Source organism: Arachis hypogaea, chromosome 12 (assembly GCF_003086295.3).
Source record: "Arachis hypogaea cultivar Tifrunner chromosome 12, arahy.Tifrunner.gnm2.J5K5, whole genome shotgun sequence".
Lineage (NCBI taxonomy): Eukaryota > Viridiplantae > Streptophyta > Magnoliopsida > Fabales > Fabaceae > Arachis > Arachis hypogaea.
The window spans coordinates 5,122,713-5,141,077 of record NC_092047.1 but is presented as its reverse complement, the minus strand read 5'-3'; the positions used below and the strand labels follow the sequence as shown (position 1 = coordinate 5,141,077).

Sequence of the window (18,365 nt, the reverse complement as noted above, 5' to 3'; positions counted from 1 at the left end):
TTTTCTGAAAAGGGTTTTACTCAGAGAGGTTTCGAGGCTAGTCTACCTGCACCTTTGTAAACAAAGATCAATAATAATATCATCATATTTGCTTTCTCAATTTATGATTTCCCTCTCTATACCGATCTATATCTTTCGAAATTTAACAATAAAAAAACAAATAATGACTTAAGTCATACAAATCTTATCACAAATCAATGCTAAATGCACATTTTAAACTACTCCATTAATGGCAACATTTTTAGAATCAATCTTCTACTATCATCAACGATAATTATCAATCAATCAATCATATACCTACTAATCTATCAGGAACACGCGAATACCCGCGCAATGTTCCTCGCACCACCAACATTGCTGATTAATTCAAATTTCAAAAAAGCAAACAATCCAAATATGTACAAAATTCATATAACCAAAACAGTTAGCAAAAGGCCAATCAAACTTGGCACAATATAAATAGTCCTTATCATCCTTAAACTGATGATAAACAAGTTCAAATCCAAAACCCAACATTCAAAACCCAAAATTCACATAATAAGAAAAGTCATACATCTTGTCCCAAATTTTCGTGTCCTTCCTCGACTCCCTCTTTATCATCAATCAAAGCTCTATCACAAACTATTTTTCTAGGCTCCATTTGAGAAAGGTCTCGGTCCAGTACTAAAAACTTGGATTGCATAACAGCATGCTCAAAATCCTCTGCGAAAGCATCCAAAATTTTAGCTTGCTTACTTTTTTCCAAATCCTTCAATTTCATATTAACCTCGATAACCTGATCCTTCATGCTAGACAAATCACCATCTTTTTTCTTCAGCAACTCGCACTCCTTTTCATAATTACTCTTCACAACCTCTAACTCTTTCTTTTTTTTCTACAAGTTTAGCTTCTAACTCCACAATTAGATTCTTCTTCAGATTCAACTTTTCCTTTAGTTTGTTTGGCTCTTCGGCTAGGCCCAACAATTTCTTATGCTTTACTTCCTGACTCCGACCTAAACTGGCTAAATGCAAACCGATCACCTAAAAAAAAAAAAAACAAACCAATTAGGCACCATCATTTCACTAAATTCAAAACATCACAAATCCATACCTGCATATACTGATCAATGACTATGTCTCCAACTTCATTAGCCAAGGTCACATCCGCCGACGACTGGCTTACCTCATCCGTAACGACCAAAAAAGGGAAATTCTTACCCCAAATCGAAGAACCATCAATATCCTCGGCAAACCCATAAAGCCTCTTTTGATTATCCACAAAAGCAGTAATTTTTTCCGGTGGTATATCTTTACCTTTCTCAGACACATCGTTGGATACGTCAACATCGATAAAGTTTGACTTTCTTTTCTTAAAAATAATCCTTCACCGTCTTTGACGAGGTTAGTTCACCTCACCCTCTACACCTCCCTTATCAGGATTTGATGATGAACCCTCCTTTTCCAAATTCTTACTCTTAAACCGAGTTTTAAGGCTCGCAGCCGAGATTCTTGGATACTTTCCACTTGACAAAAATACACAAAGCAAAATCAAGAAATTACCAGAATACATGATCCCTAACTACTTGTATTTTTATAAATTCTTACCCAAATAATCTATTACAGATTGTTTATTGTCTTCCCAAGGAAGCAAATTAGATACCGATATCAAATTTGTCCTATCCACAACTTCAACCAAATATTCAATTATACACTATTCCTCACACTAATTTTCTCAGGACCTAGAATGTGCTGGGGTTGGGAACACATTAACTTTCTCAGGATCCAAAATGTGCTGGAGTTGGGAACACTAAAACAAGGGAAATTTTTCAGCCAGATCTTCATCCAAATAAAACAAAAACACATCCTTGGCACTCTTCACCTTTAAAAATATTTCTTTGAAATCTTTGAATGAAGATTTATACAATTTAAAGACAGAAAATCCAGGTGTACTATTTAAGTTAACCCAACCTCCTTTCTACAAATAGTGACCCCCTGTATCTTCACATCCTTACTAATCCACTCACGTACCATCTTCTACTAACTGCTGCACCTTTTTTCCATTTTCATTACCCATCTTAATCTCAGGCAGAAAAAAAGGGTAGAAGAAGCAAACAAAACAAAGCAAACAAGATAGACGAAAGCACTTACCCCTTTTACTCTTGTCTTTATCAGTGCTCTTTCCAACATGTTTTGATAAAAGGGAAAGTAAAATCTATGAAAACTATTTGGATTTCAAAATAAATATTACATGCAAGTTAAAAACTATTTGAGTTCCATCTCAAAAATCACCACCATTACATCCTACCACAAGAGATGGTCGAGATAGCATTGGTAAGTGAGAAAGATAAAACACACTATTTAATGATGTCATTAATTTTCTCTCACTATTCATTTAATTCATTAATTATTTATTGACTTCTATTGGTATAGTATTACACCAGGGATCATCCTTAAGTCCATATCTTTTCACATTAGTCTTGGAAGTACTCCCAAAGCACATGCAAGAGCCTGTGCCATGGTGCATGCTTTTTGCCGATGATATCGTCCTTTTGGGAGAGTCAAGGAAAGACCTAAATAAGAAGTTGGACTTATGAAGATAAGCTCTAGAAGTGTATAGTCTGCGCATAAGCCGTAGCAAGATGGAATATATGGAATGTAAGTTCAGTCTGAGAAGGAAAAACCCTAATATAGAGGTGAAGATTGGAGAAAACATCATACAAAAAGTTAAAAGTTTTAAGTATCTTGGGTGCATCATACAGGATAATGGAGAGATTGAACAGGATGTAAATCATAGGATCCAAGCAGGTTGGTCAAAATGGCGGAGTGCATCTGGTTTTATATGCGACAAAAAAGTGCATTTAAAACTTAAAGGTAAATTCTATCGCACTGCTATAAGACCGGCTATGCTTTATGGTACGGAGTGTTGGGCGGCCAAAGGGAAGCATGAATATAAGCTAAGTGTGGCAAAGATGAAGATATTGAGATGGATGAGTGGTTGTACGCGATTGGATAAAATAAGAAACGAAGATATAAGGGAGAGAGTTGGAGTAGAATCCATTATGGAAAAGAGGTAGAATCGCCTCTCAGGTGGTTTGGACATGTGAGAAGAAGACAGACAGAACACCCAGTTAAGAGGGTGGATGAGATGGAAGATGGACAAGGGGTGAAAGGCAGAGGAAGGCCTAAGAAGACCATCCATGAGGTGGTCAAACGAGATCTACATGTAAACGGTCTCTCTGTAAACATGATACATGACAAAGCTCAATAACATCGTTTGATTCATGTAACCGACCCCACCTAGTAGGACAAAGTTTTGTTGTTGTTGTTGTTGTTAAACTGGGTCTCTATACCCATAACACTCGCTGAGTTATAACTCATCTTTTAAAAAGCTCAACCTGTTTTATTAAAATATCAACAGGCCAAGCTTAGGAATTATAATATGGCTGTTATAACTTATAACTCAGGCATTTTTAGTTGATTTATAGCATTTTTATTTCCTCGGGCATTTTTGTTTCCTCTCAGCTAAGCACTTGTGAAAGCTTTATCACGATCAGAAACAATAGCCCGCCATGGAGTTTCACTATAGTAGATTTCGTATCATAATCCACATTTTCCGGATCGGTCGCTCAAGACCTTTGGTCTCTACCCGGACCTGATGAAAAAGATGGGATCACTTCTTATGGACTCGTTGAGAATGATTCTGTCGACAAAAGGATCACCCTAAGATGATCATCTCGTGGCTATTGAGAACGAATCAAATCAGATGGTTCTATTTCTCAATCTCATTTTGCTGAGGGGGCAAGATAATTGTAAATAATATCTTCATTGACTAAGAATTCTTTGAATGCAGTAGACAAATACTCACCTCCATTATCTGTTTGTAATGTTTTTATTTTACAGTTAAGTTGATTTTCTATAATTGTTTTAAATTGTTTAAAAACGGAAAATACTTGAGATTTAATTGTTAACAAGTATATGCTAGTGTGTCTTGAGTAAACATCCATAAAGGACACACAATATCTAAATATAAAAGAGTGGAACAAACACACCCATAGCTTATAAGTATGTCAATGATCATATGACTTACATAAAGAATGCCTAAGTTTGATATCCAAGAAAACAAAACAATGCAAATGATACATGAATATGGTATAGATATGTAAAGTAATAATTGATTGATGGAATGACGTCCATAGTTTTTTATTACGGATGATGGCTCATGGCGGTGAGCCAAAAATCCGCCATAAAATAATGGCGGATGGTATTGCAAAAAATGGCGGAAATAGCGGATTACTTAAAAAAAAAACATATATATGTACAAAAAAACATGCAGAAAAATTACAAATATAATAAATTATAAAATCTAATCTATATAATCATTTTTTTAGTCATAAGACATCCAATTAATACAGCAAATATAATAGGAAATTCAGCAAATAAACATAAAACATAGAACATAAAAATTAAAAACTTAAAAGAAAGACCATAGCCATTGTCTCATCATGTCTTTAAACTAAAGAATGATGAAATAAACCATCTAAATTCTAGCTCTCATCAACTTGGTCCACCCTTCAGAGCTGCAAGTTGTTTCCTTTTTCTATTTTGTTTTCTTCTAATATTTGTCGTAGGCTCATTTCCCTCCATTGCTTCAATTCTACTGGAACGGACAACAGTTGCAGGATGAGCAGGAGCAATGCCAGCAGCATGACCAGCAGAGGCAGGGATAGGTGTAAGGGTATTAGAATCAGGGGCTGGTCTGGAAGTTAACATAGTGAACTGAACTGAACAGAAAAAAAATTGAAGGAAGAGGAGACGATGAACTGAACAAACAACGAAGGAAAAAAAAAAGGAAATGTATGTAACTACGAAACAGAAAGAGAGGGAACTGTGGTGATGAGCGGCGGTGAAGATCGGCGCCGACGGCAGGCACAGAGAAGAGAGGACAGAGACAGAGAGCCGTTTTTGACGTGAATAAGAGAGGAAAAGAAGTTTTTAATAACAGAGATTAATTAGGATTACAGATATCACTTAGGGTTTCCTAAATTACCCAATTATCCCCAATTTTTTTCAAAAAATACGAAAACCCCTGCCATTTCCACCATTTCAATGGCATTCCGCTATGGCACCACCACAATTGCGGCCGCCTTTTCACCCACCGTGAAAACCAAGTTGCTGTGGCCTCTATATGGTGGTGAGGCCAAATTCTGCCATGCCATACCGCCATGGCGCCGCCATAACCGATATTTTAAAACACTGATGACGTCGGCAATTTCATGAAAAAAAAATGCATTCAACCAAATTACTTTGTTTAAATTTGAATAACAAGTAAAGAGCCATCAGAAAAGAAATTCCTCTACCAGATGAATTAAACTCATTTAATCATGAATAGACATCAACAACAATACAAAATGAACAACAATACAAAATGAGATATAAACCTTCAACCAGGTTAGGTAAGAAACGAAAAATTGAAAGAAAAAGAATTAACAAAGAGGCAAACCAGGTTAAGAATGATATTAAATTATCCAATTTTAAAGAACTATATACAAATCCTTCCATGCCAGGAGCAATCACGTTGATAATTTATGAGATATCATGGAGGAGAAAACATAACTAGGGCCTATCTACCAATATGCAACAAAAACTAACAACGGCTACGAGATCGGAGGCATACAAATTGGTGAGGAATAAGAACGAATATATTCACACATCAACAAACAAAATTAAGAGGATACTATATTCACAAAGAGTTCTAGCATCAACGAATTTTCAACGAACAAAATTCCAACATTCTTAAACTTGTTTAGTTTTTCTCTATGGTGGTTTCCAGTGAGCTTGTCTCTTCCGATGCAAACGTTACTGCCTCTAAAGTTGGCCACAATATTTCCATCCGCAATCTTGAAGCAAGGATTGAGCCTCCCAATACCCCTGAAAGAAATTGTTCAGTGACATCACTAGGACCAGTTTGAACATGGCAGGTTTACATCTTCAACTCGAGAAATTGAGACATCGAGGATTGAACAAGATTAGAGTAACCTACATCAGCCTAATCAAAGAATTTCACAAATCAAGATTGACATCAATCAATTGCGCTAAGAAAAAATATCAACTGAAAAGCTAGATGATGTTACATACAAGATATCCAGCTAATGATGATCCATCAGAATGGGAATAAGGACAATTCCATTTCAAGTTGTTATTATCTCGCAGCATCTGGGCGAAGTTTATTAACAAGTCAATGGTGGCGCAGTTTGGAGATTGCAGAACTTGGAAGTGCTTGACACTCTTGGGATGATGTGGGTGGCGATTGGAGCTATTTGTTGGTTTCTTGGAATTTGATGCTGAGGTCGATCTCAAAGGGTGAAACAGTGTCTATCCGTGTGGAAGCAGAAGAATTCATTTTTAGGAGTAAAGATATTATGAAATCATATTACCAGGAAAACATTCTATTATGAAATACCCTTTTCATTTCTTGCATGCTATAAAGATAAAACTTAAAAAGGAATATCAACATAGGCTACACCAAATTTGCTTCTAACAATCATAGAATTCCATATCCAACCAAGACTGAGTGTGTTTAGGTTACTTATGTAGCACCAACCAAAAATTGTCCATTATATATTAAATTTTCACAGAAATGCTTCTTTTTCTCAATTTTATAACTCAATGCCATTTTTTATTTCATAGCTACAATTAAAGAATTACCCATCTTAAAAAATTACATCCATGTCATTCATGAGATTAGAATTTAAATACACCAAAGAACTAAGAATTGAACTAAAAATAATCTAACGAGCATGACTAACTTACCTAAAGTAGAATGCAAAAAATACGATAGTTAAAGATAAAAAACCAGAGCCATCTAAAAGACTAAAACTAGTGAAGTTGGTAGTTCTCATTCAACCAAAACCATAGAACATTAATCACAACCAAGTAACATTAATACAGTGAAAAAAGATATAGCACAAAACCATAAGAAATTAGAAAAGAAAAATGGATGAGAAATGTTAGAGATCCAACAATTTTTATCAATATTAACCAACACTTTGGGCCAACACCGTATTTTTAACTATTAGAATTTAGAGTTTAGTGTTTAAGGTTTAGAATTAGTCTATAGTGTCTAGAATTGGCAAAATGTTGGTCAAAAGTGATAAATTTTGTTGCTCATATAACATTGCTCAATGAAAATTTTATGTAATTATAGCATAAAGCCATTCAGTGAGATTCACCTTGAAAGAGAGTCGTGAACTGATCTTGTGACAAGTGGCAACACACAGTCAGAGAAGCAGAGGAGGCTTCTTGCTGAATTTAGGGTGGCTTTGGAGTAAAAAAATTTTGAAAAATTAGCACAAATACACTTTAAACTAAACCGTACAAAAAATAGACTTTAAGTTTTAAGATCCCTTCTGTAGAGGCAATAGGGAGATTCTCATTGAATATAAAAGGCAACAAAATAAAATGGGACCAGTATTTCACCAGCACATCAAAATGTTGAATCCTGAAACTGTTACCTTAGACAAAAAATAAACCAAAAAGCTGACGAAATTTGCGGTGCAAGCATTGCATAGGACCACAGAGATGAACAGGAAAGTAAGTGCTCTCTCAAATGTCTCATTAAATGATATCAAATACATTAAGTTGATCCACATACTCAGCACACTGAATCCTCAACCCAAAACAGCAAATAATTTAGACATTTAGATAAGGAAAGAAAATATAAACTTTAAACCTCAAAACTCTCTTGTTCCTCAACATCTGATATAAGGAAACCCATAACAGCTATTAAAAAATGATATTCAAGAAACAAAAGTATAAGAAATATTAACAGAAATCCGAGAGAAACAAATAAAGAAAACATTAGGGGAAAAAGGATAAAGCATACCCACTAAGTAATCAGAATCCTGAGTAATTTGTTAAAACTCAACAAATGGAGTAATTTTCAATCCAAGTTTCGGTATAAAATCAGAAGTTGCAGGGGTTACCAGTGGTCTTAAACTGGAAAATCAACATGAAATCATGCTAGTTACCCTATAAGAGCCATGATTCATGACGGAAAAAAAAAAGAAAAAAAATCATCTTATAAACTTCTCCCACAGCTAATTGATCTCTGAATCTGTTTATCATAGGCCTGCAAATAATGGGTTATAATATAAAAGAAAGAGTGAAACAAACGCACTCGTATCTTATAAGTATGTCAATGATCACATGACTCACCTATCGATAATACCTAAATCTGATACCCAAGAAAAAAAAATGCAAATGATACATATATATGATATAAACATGTGAAGTAATAATCAATTGGATTTGGATCCTCTAAAGTTTGAATTTCACTTTAGAGAGTAAAGTGTGATTTCTCACCATTGATTTCATAGGTGGGACCAAGAATAAATATGAAAGAGAAATTATTCAAGGGTAAGAGATCACACTTTACTCTCTAAAGTGAAATTCAAACTTTAGAGGATCCAAATCCTAATCAATTGATGGAAGAATGAGGTAAGCAATTTCAAGAACAAAAAAATGCATTCAAACAAATTGCTTTGATTAAATTTGAATAACTAACAAGTAAAGTGACATCAGAAGAAAAATTACTCTACTAGATGGCATCAAACTCATTTAATCATGAATAGTCATCAATCAACAATACAAAACGAGAAGTAAACCTTCAACCAGGTTAGGTAAGAAAACCACATGATCAGATGATATGTAAAATTTAGTCAACAAAACCAGAAATGGAAAATTGGAAGAAAAAGAATTAATAAAGAGGCAAACTCAATTAAGAATGATATTAAATTACCCAATTTTAAAGAACTATATATGAGTCCTTTGATTCCAGGAACAACCATGTTGAGAATTTATGTGATTACATGGATCCCATTAATATTTGCCAAAATATTTGAGCAAAACTAACTAGGCAAAAGAGGAGAAAACATAACCTCTAACAAGGGTCTACCTTCCAAAACTGCAATGAAGAACACAGAACTCATCAATGGATGCAGCAACACATCAGGAAAATTGTGCAAATACAAACAACGAATTTAGAAAGATTTGAGTAACAACAGAAGCAATAGTTTTAAACAAGAACAATTAATTGATCTCAAACAAGGAAAGAAAACGAGGGCATTTGTTAGAATGAAAGAACATAACCACAAAAAGATGTACTTTCTTCCACATTCCAGTCAAAGAAAATACCTAATCTACTATTTTGAAAGAGGAAAAATAGAAAACAAATTAGAGAGAAAAATACCCTTTTCCAGTAGATATTTTTAGTACTCTTTGACTACAATTTTCCACTACTTATGACTCTAATATGACTTTTATAGTTAGTTTTTTTATTTAATTTGGTCTTTCTAATGTGATTAATAATTCATATTATAATAAATAACAATAATACCCAAAGACCACTTTTGTTAATTCCATGAGGAATTCAGTTTGGAAGCAAGTTTAGCACTCTTATAATGGTCCCTAAGCTGAAAAATATGGCTAACAGCTATGTATATTTACTTTTGTTGGGCTGATATAATATAAGATAATCCGTAGTAGTAACAGGTCCAACATAAGACATACCTTTGTGCGATTTTCGGAATGCTAAGTGTACCTTCAAACAAACTTGCAAGGCTCTCCTAAGCAACAATAAAGACAATGGCAGGGGCCGGGGCCAGCGTAGTCAACGCCGGCGCGGGGGCTGGATTGGCATCTGTGGCGTCGCGGGTGGTAGGAGCCGGGGCGGCGTCAACGGCAGCGCGGGGGCTGGGTTGGCATCAACAGCGGTGCAGGTGGCGGAGGTGAAGGTGGAATCAGGGGTCTTATGGGGAGGCGATGGCACTAGAGTTGTCGGTTTTTAAATTAACGTAAAGCCCAAGAAACCAAGCCAAATCGAAAATTTTACAAATAATTGGTTTGTATAATTCTTTTTTGAAAAAATTGAACCAAACAGCAGCCGATATAAGACACCCCATAAGACACCCGGCCGCGGTTGACTCTTCCTCCACCTCCACCTCCCTCTGCCACCTGCTCCGCCGTTGATATCAACCCAGTCCCCGCATCGCCGTTGGCTACGCCACCGCCGGCCCCTAACACCCGCCACGCGGTTGATGACAATCCAGCCCTGCGCCGCCGTTGACTAAGCCGCCCTGGCCCCTGCCGATCAAAGTCCTTTCTGGCCGATCTTGATGTGTTGGCCATTGTGGGAGGGCAACGTGCTTTTGGTCCTGAAGACGAGAGACGGAGAGAGTTGAGTGTGTGACAATGAGCAGATATAATGGAGCAACTGTGTAAAATATTTTATACCAAGTATCAACAATTCTGATTTAATCAAAACTCAACCATTATCAAACAAAACAAAACACAGCAAATCTGCATTAGATTTAATCAACACTCAAAACCATTTTAAGACAAGTATCAACAATTCTGATTTAATCAAAACTCAACCATTATATGAATCTGCATATGAATCAAAACTCAAACAAAACAAAAAACAGCAAACCATATATGAATCTGCATCAGGTTTAATCAAAACTCAAAACCATTTTAAAACAATTATCAACAATTCTGATTTAATCAAAACTCAACCATTATCAAACAAAACAAAAAACAGCAAACAACATATGAATCTGCATCATATTAATCAAAACTCAAAACCATTTTAAAACAAGTATCAACAAATCTGATTTAATCAAAACTCAACCATTATCAAATAAAACAAAACACAGCAAACAAACCTAAATCTCTGATCTAAAACCTAAGTCAGAAAACTAACATACCAGAAATCCAGAATAACAGCAGCGACGAGCCGACGAACAGGACAGAGGAAGCGAGGAGCAGCAGCGATGAGGACAGACGAGCAGACCCAGAGAGCGAGAGGACAGGCGAGCAGCACCGATGGCCAGGACCCAGGAGCCCAGGACCGACGATCAGCGGCGACGACGGCTAGACGGAGCAGCGGCGACGACGGCTAGATGGAGCAGCGGCGGTGACTAGGACCCAGGAGGACCGAGGAGCGACGGTGACGAGGAGCGCCGCGACTGCTGGGTGCGACTTGGCCGTCTGTGCGAGACTGCGACGGCGCCGGACGCAGCACGGTTGGGAGCGGTCAGCGGCGGCTGTTGTGACTTGTGAGTGTGAGGTGTGAGTGACTATGGGTCGAGAAGCTTTGTGTTGTGACTTGTGAGTGGGCTAATTTTTTTTATATTGATTAAATATATGTGTAATATATTGTTTTTTTTTTTTTTTGGTATTGAAACGGGGCTAAAAGCCCTAAAGAGAACTAACTACAAACTATTCGGGGTAAAGAGACCCCTTTTTTATCATCAAAAAGGATGTGAACAACCTCTCGAGGAGGTATATCCCAAAAGTGTAACCCCAATTCTAAGGATAGACTTTTACGCGCTAAGCAATCAGCACATCTGTTGCCTTCTCTGTAGATATTTACAAAATATATGTTCCACTCTTTTTCTCTCCAATTGTGGATGTTTCTGATTAGTGCATTTGGGTGATTTGCCAGGTTTTTGTTGCTGTTAAGGGTGGCTATGACTGCTTTGGAATCACATTCCACAATAATATTCTTTAGCCCCAAAGTCCAAGCAATCTTCAAACCTTGGTCTATTCCCCACAGTTCTGCTCTGTAAGCTGTACAATCTCCTATGTAGTATGAGAATCCTCCTACCCATTTGCCATCTTCATTTCTTAAAATTCCACCACATCCAGCTTTGTTATTCTGTCTGGACCCATCTGTATTTAGAGTTATCCAGCCTTGTGGAGGTGGGTTCCATTTAATTTGCCTTTCCTCCTTTTGTTTGATAATTCTCTCTTTCATTCTCCTATCAAAAGCCTCTCGAATTTCCTTCACTTTCTTCTCAATTTCTCGGTGGGGATTAGGCGGCCTAGTGTATCCTTGGTCATGAACTTCCCTGTTTCTCCAATCCCAAAGCTTCCAGCAAGTGACAATGAAGTAGTCTAGCCATGCTTGGGTTTCATGTTTGCTCAGTCGAAACCTGAGGTTCAGCTCCAGCCATTGGTCCCGATTTGTTGTGAAGAAGCTTTGCAATGCGTTCGGGTCGATGAGTTGATTCCATATTGTGGCAGCCTTCGCGCAATCCCTAAAGGTATGAATTGCACTCTCCATTTGGTTTTCGCAGATGGGGCAATCTCCACTTCCCCCAAATATTCTACTCCTTCTTTGATTTGTGAAAACCCGATCATGCATCAATTTCCAGATTAGGATTTTCGCCTTTTGGGGCCCCTTCCAATTCCATATCATTGTCCATTTGGTTTTTGAAGGGGTTGTCCAGTTTGCCAGGGCTCTATATGTTGCTGCTATAGAGAAGTCGCCGTCCTCTGATAGCTTCCAGCCCCTCTTGTCTTCGTTGCCATTGCTTCTTGGAGGTGGTTGAGCTATGATTTTCTGCACCGTCTCCTCAGGTAATGCTCTGCTCAATTTGGTTAAATTCCATCCTCTATTATCATCTGCCCATTCTCCTACTTTGCTGTGAATGTCTAAATTAGTGTGAGTTGCAAAATTTTCCAGGGTCCCTCCATCTTCCACCCAATTGTCTGTCCAGAAGAAAGTTGAGCGCCCATCTCCAATGAAAGAAATAGCATGCTTCAAAAAGGTTGGCCAGGTCTTCATTAATTCTTTCCATAGGTCAGAATCTGATTTTCTGGTAATCTGATGAGTTGTGGGGCTGTTACTAATGCTGCTATTGTATTTTTGAAGTAAAATTTTTGCCCATAGAGTATTAGGTTGTTCTTGTAGCTGCCAAATGATCTTTAGCAAAAAAGCCTCATTCATAAGTTCCAATTTCCTGAACCCTAACCCTCCTTCATGCTTTGGGAGGCACAAAGTTTTCCAATTCACTGCATGAAGACCTCTTTTGTTGTCTGTGTCTCCCCACACGAAATTTCTTTGTAGTTTTTCTATCTCATTGCACACCGCCTTGGGGACTTTCCCATGTTGCATATCAAAATTCACACTTGGGCTGATGACTGATTGTGCAAGGGTTATCCGCCCAGCTATGGAGAGGCATTTGCTCTTCCACCCTTTTAATTTTCCTTGCACTCTTTCTAACATTGTTTTGAAATTTTCCTTTCCCTTCCTCTTGTTGTTTAACATGGCTCCAAGGTATTTTCCAAGAGTTTTGCTTTCTCTGAATTCTGTCTGGCTTAAAATATTTCTTCTGGTGGTTGGATCAGTGTTTTTTGAAAAAACTATAGAAGATTTTGCTGTGTTGATTTTCAAGTTCGTCACTTTGCAAAATGCTTCCATGGTTTCTGTGATGTTCTCTATTTGTTCGTTTGTTGCTTCTGCAAAAAGTAACAAATCGTCAGCAAACATTAAATGGGACAGGTTAATACCATTTTTTCTAAATATAAATGGGGACCAAAACCCCTCATCTACTCCCTGTTCAATGTACTGAGAGAGCTTATCCATACAGATGACAAAGAGGTATGGGGATAAAGGATCCCCTTGCCTTATTCCCCTTGTTGGATAAAACGTCTCAGTTTTGTTCCCATTCCAAAGCACATTGTAGTTAACTGATCTCACTCCTTCCATAATTATGCTGCTGAGTTTGTTAGGAATTCCAAATTCTATGAGTCTCTGCTGGATGAAGTTCCAATTGATCCTATCATAAGCTTTCTCAAAGTCGATTTTTATCGCCATGTATCCTTTTTTCCCTCTCATCCTCCTCATTGAATGCATCACTTCTTTAGCTATGATGATGTTGTCATGGATCTTCCGTCCCGGTATGAAACTAGATTGGTGGGGGGATATTCTATCATTCAGGAGGGGTTTGATTCTCTGAACAATAACTTTAGCAAGTATCTTATATTTCACATTGCAGAGTGCGATGGGTCTAAATTGATTTATGAACTCTGGGTGATGTGTTTTGGGTATGAGGGCTAGGAGAGTTGCATTGGTTTCTTTTATGATAGTGGGTTCTGCCCAACAGGTTTGTGTGAACTCCACAATCTTGTTCTTCATAAGATTCCAGTTGTGTTTGAAAAAGGCTGCTGGAAATCCATCTTCTCCGGGAGCTTTGGTGGACCCAATGCTAAAGAGGGCTTTTTTTATTTCTGTGACTGTGGGAGGGGCTTCCATACGCCTGCAAAAAAGGGGATCCAAGTTAGGTAGAGTAATAGACTCAAATACCCAAGGACAGTTGCTTACCTCTTCTTTATAAAGGTTTTGGAAGAAACTGGTTATGTGATTTTTTAAGCTTTGATCATCCTCTATCCATTCACCATTAAGGTTTCTCAGCTTTAAGATTTTGTTCTTCCTCCTTCTGATGATAGTTTTGGTGTGGTAGAAACGTGTGTTTCTATCTCCCTCAACTATCCATTGTTCTCTGGATTTCTGAAGCCAGAACGTTTCTTCTTTGTCAAGAATTTCATTGAGCTCCTTATTAAGGTTGACTTCGAGCTGGTCCAGAAAAGGGTTTTGGCCATAGCTATTACATCTTTGTATGCCTCCCAATCTGTTCATGATCCTTCTCTTTGCTTTAAAGATGTTGCCAAAAATATGTTTGTTCCAAGTGATCAATTCTTGTTTAATATTGGGGAGAGAGCTCAGGAGGCTATTGTTGATGTTGTTGTTCCACGTTTGAGATAGGAAAGTATCAAATTCTGGGTGATGTGTCCACATTAACTCAAATCTAAAGGGTCTGTTGTGGTTAAGGTTTCCGCCATCATTTTCTGTAATGAGGAGAGGGTGGTGGTCCGAGTTGGTTCTCGGCAAGACCTTGACCACTGCCTCATGATGGAGAAGTCTCCAAGAAGAGTTAGAGAGGGCACGATCTAGTCTCTTGAAGACTCTCTCATGACCATTCCAAAGAGGACCCTTCCAGGTGAATCTACTTCCACTGAAACCTAGATCAATAAGACCACTGTCATTGATCCAGTTAGCAAAACGATTGCAAGCTCTATTATCAATAGTACTACCTCCCTTTTTTTCTGTGGCGTCTTTTATCTCGTTGAAATCCCCTGTGACAATCCAAGGGCTATGAGTTCTGTTGGCAATGTTTAACAGCTTCGTCCATAGTGAACTTCTATTTTGGGGTTGGGGGCTGGCGTACACAGCTGTCATAAACCAAGCTTCTTTTCCAGGGGTTTCGATTTTTGTGTGTATGTACTGTTGGTCAGTTTCCATGGGAGTAATATTGAGATTATTATCATTCCAGCAGATCCATATGCCTCCTGAGAACCCATGTGCCTCTTCAATAATCGAATTGTTGAAACCAAGATTTCGGATAACAGTTTTAGCCCTGTCACCACTAACTTTTGTTTCAAGAAGAATCACAATATCTGGTTTATTTTGATTGCAGATCTCTCTTAAGGTGCGCCTGAAACCTGAGCTGGCTGCACCTCTTACATTCCAAGCCAAAATATTGTTATTGGAAGATTTGGTGTTTTTTTTATATGGTGTTTTATTTAAATCGGACGGTCCGATTTGTTTAAAAAAAAATAAACTACAAATCGGAGGGTCCGATCTGTTTGAAAAAAAAATTAAACTACAAATCGAAAGATCCGATTTGTATTTGATATTTTTTTTATTTTTAAAATAAAGATCGGATGGTCCGATTTCAGCATTAAATTTTTTTATTTTCGAAATCACAAATCGGACCGTCGAATTTGTGATTGTTTGTTTAAAAAATAAAACAAATCGGAGGCACCGATTTGTAGCTCCCATAGCAATGTCAAACACTTCTCTTCTCACATCATCCTGTGAAACACTCTTCTCTCTCACACACAAAAAAGAAGAAGCGCTTGTGAGTGGGATGGAGTGAGATCGAGGGAGTAAGCCAGTAAACGAGTGGTAAGGAGGCTGTCAATCAGGAATTTATGGCGGGTAGGGTTTCATAGGTTATTTGGGTTGGGTCGGGTTGGGAGAAAGTTGGATTTTGGCCAAAATTACAAAAATACCTCCTTATCAAAAATACATTTCGTTTGTCAGAAAATCTGTCCCGTCCTGTCAAACTCTGTAGTTTAAGCGGTATAGATTAGATGGACTATTGTTATGTAATCGTCTCAATTTTTCAATCCGACCCGCCATTTTTTATGGTTACACAAGCCAAGCCGACATGTTTAGACCCATTTGTCACTTCCTATGTGTGGGTGTGAATTGTAAACTAATATATATATATATATATATATATATATATATATATATATATATATATATATATATATATATATATATATATATATATATATATATACCAACTACTATGAATAACTAATTAATAAAGATAAAATGTAATTTAACTAGGTATAGATTAAGAAAAAACCTATTCTATCTATTCTATTATATAAAAATCGGATTTTTGTAATTAATGATAAAGTTGACGTAGCATGCTTTTGATGGTATTTTCTAATTTATTTCTTTTAATTCATTAAATACAATTCATTACGATGACTTAATTATATCAACTAATTGATTTGGTTAGATATTTAAGTATTACACAATTTAATATTATGTATATCAATGAATTGAATATAATTATTAGAGTATAATTAGAATCAATTAGATCAATTAGCATTATTCAACATATCTGAATATTTATTATAGGGTATTACGTCTTTATTATTTTGATTCTCTTATCACTTATAAATACCCTTTTATATTGTATCATTCTACACAACTTGAATACTCACAAACATTTTTCTTATTGATCCATCTCTCCTTTTTAACATGGTATCAGAGTCATTATATCCTCCTTGAGGAGGATAAGTTGATTTTTTTTTTGGCGAAATCACCATACTTTTCATACTTTTCTTCCGTGCCATTTTTTTCCTTTTCTTTTGTCAATGCTTTGATACTTTTCTGATCTCACCGATTAGCTCATCCACTACTTACTTATTCTCATGGAGAAAGTATATGTTTTTCGTCACCTTCCGATAGTTTGTCATCTCTTAGCACTTTGTCACTTTTCAACAGTTTTTCTGCAGTTGGCCACTTTTGCGGCAGTTCCGTCTACGTTCTCTTCCGACAGTTCTGTCTGCGTTTCCTTCCGACAATTCCGTCTGTGCTTCCTTGTGGCAATTCTGTATGCGCTTCCTTCCGGCAGTTCGTCTGCGCTTCCTTCTGACAGTTCTGTCTGCGCTTTCTTCAAGCAGTTTCATCTGCATTCGTTCTATCAATTTAAGCATTTTTTTTATTTAGTTGTTTCAAATAAGTTTCAAACTCAAGTTGTCACTTGAGTTTTAGGAGGGATGTTAGATATAATTAGGATCAATTAGATCAATTAGCATTATTTAACATATTTGAATATTTATTATAAGATATTACGTCTTTATTATTTCGATTCTCTTAGCACCTATAAATCCACTTTTATATTGTATCATTCTACACAACTTGAATATACAAACTTTTTTTTCTAATGCTCTCTCTCTTACCCTTTCTAATAATAATAAATACAATTTAATTTAATTAAAAATTCATTTGTTATATATATGACAGAATAAAATTGTAAAAATAATCTTTTTATCACTTTGAATTTTTTAACTCTTTTTTTCTCTTTACATGTATTTTTGTTTTGCGTTAACTTTGTTTATTTAATGATGAAATATACTCATGTTAATTCTATCATATAATAGTTTGTTTTCTCTTTTGTATTTTGATTTATATAGTTACTATTGAACTTGCTGTTTTTGTTTTCTTAAATTTTTACTTTTTTTTATGACTTGATAATTTAAATAAAAAAGCAAGAAAAAGAAAAAAACGATGGCTAAAAGCGGAGGTTAGAAGCCTAAAGTAGCAACATCATTCCTTATTCTTATTATTATTATTATTATTATTATTATTATTATTATTATTATTATTATTATTATTATTACTACGAACTTTATTATTTTTTTCTACCATTCTTTAATACGAGATTCATTTCTTTTTCTTTATTATTATTATTATTAAAGATTTTATTGTTTTCTTCTCTAATTATAAATCTCCTTATAAAACCAAGATACAAATTAAATTTTAAATTTAAATAAGACGTGCAAAGGGTGTAATACCCTTAATTTTAACACCTCATGATCGTACTAAAAGTTTAGGTGTTACTTACCTCTAATCCTTTAATTTGTTACTATATTTATTTAATATCGAGCCTTCATAAATATGAACCAAGTCTTTAATTATTAACACGAAAAGTCTATACTTTAAAATCACATAGTTATATATCATATTCACATAAAAATAAATACATAGACTTATTTATAATTCTTCAATCACAAATCCTACCCTTCTAATAACCAAACAATAAATGTCGAGGGGAAATTAAATTCTAGGACTAAACTAAATACAAAAAATGAAAACACATATATACATTAAAGCTCTGTAGTCGATCGTGGCTTCGCGCTAAAGCTTTCTGAACCTATCACTGAAAAAGAATT

The 18,365-nt window shown here is 36.1% G+C and overlaps 2 long non-coding RNA genes across 2 annotated transcripts; both read right to left on the bottom strand.

The window, feature by feature from the left end:
• Nucleotides 1-387: 387 nt before the first annotated feature.
• On the bottom strand, nt 388-2,117 carry LOC112726529 (uncharacterized). The gene is made up of 2 exons (XR_003165293.3): nt 1,093-2,117; nt 388-1,022 (listed from the first exon to the last, which is right to left on the bottom strand). It is a non-coding gene; the product is annotated as an uncharacterized lncRNA (long non-coding RNA).
• Nucleotides 2,118-5,485: 3,368 nt separating this feature from the next.
• Nucleotides 5,486-8,352, bottom strand: LOC112726528 (uncharacterized). The gene is made up of 3 exons (XR_003165284.3): nt 7,211-8,352; nt 6,117-6,353; nt 5,486-6,027 (listed from the first exon to the last, which is right to left on the bottom strand). It is a non-coding gene; the product is annotated as an uncharacterized lncRNA (long non-coding RNA).
• Between the last annotated feature and the right edge of the window lie 10,013 nt (nt 8,353-18,365).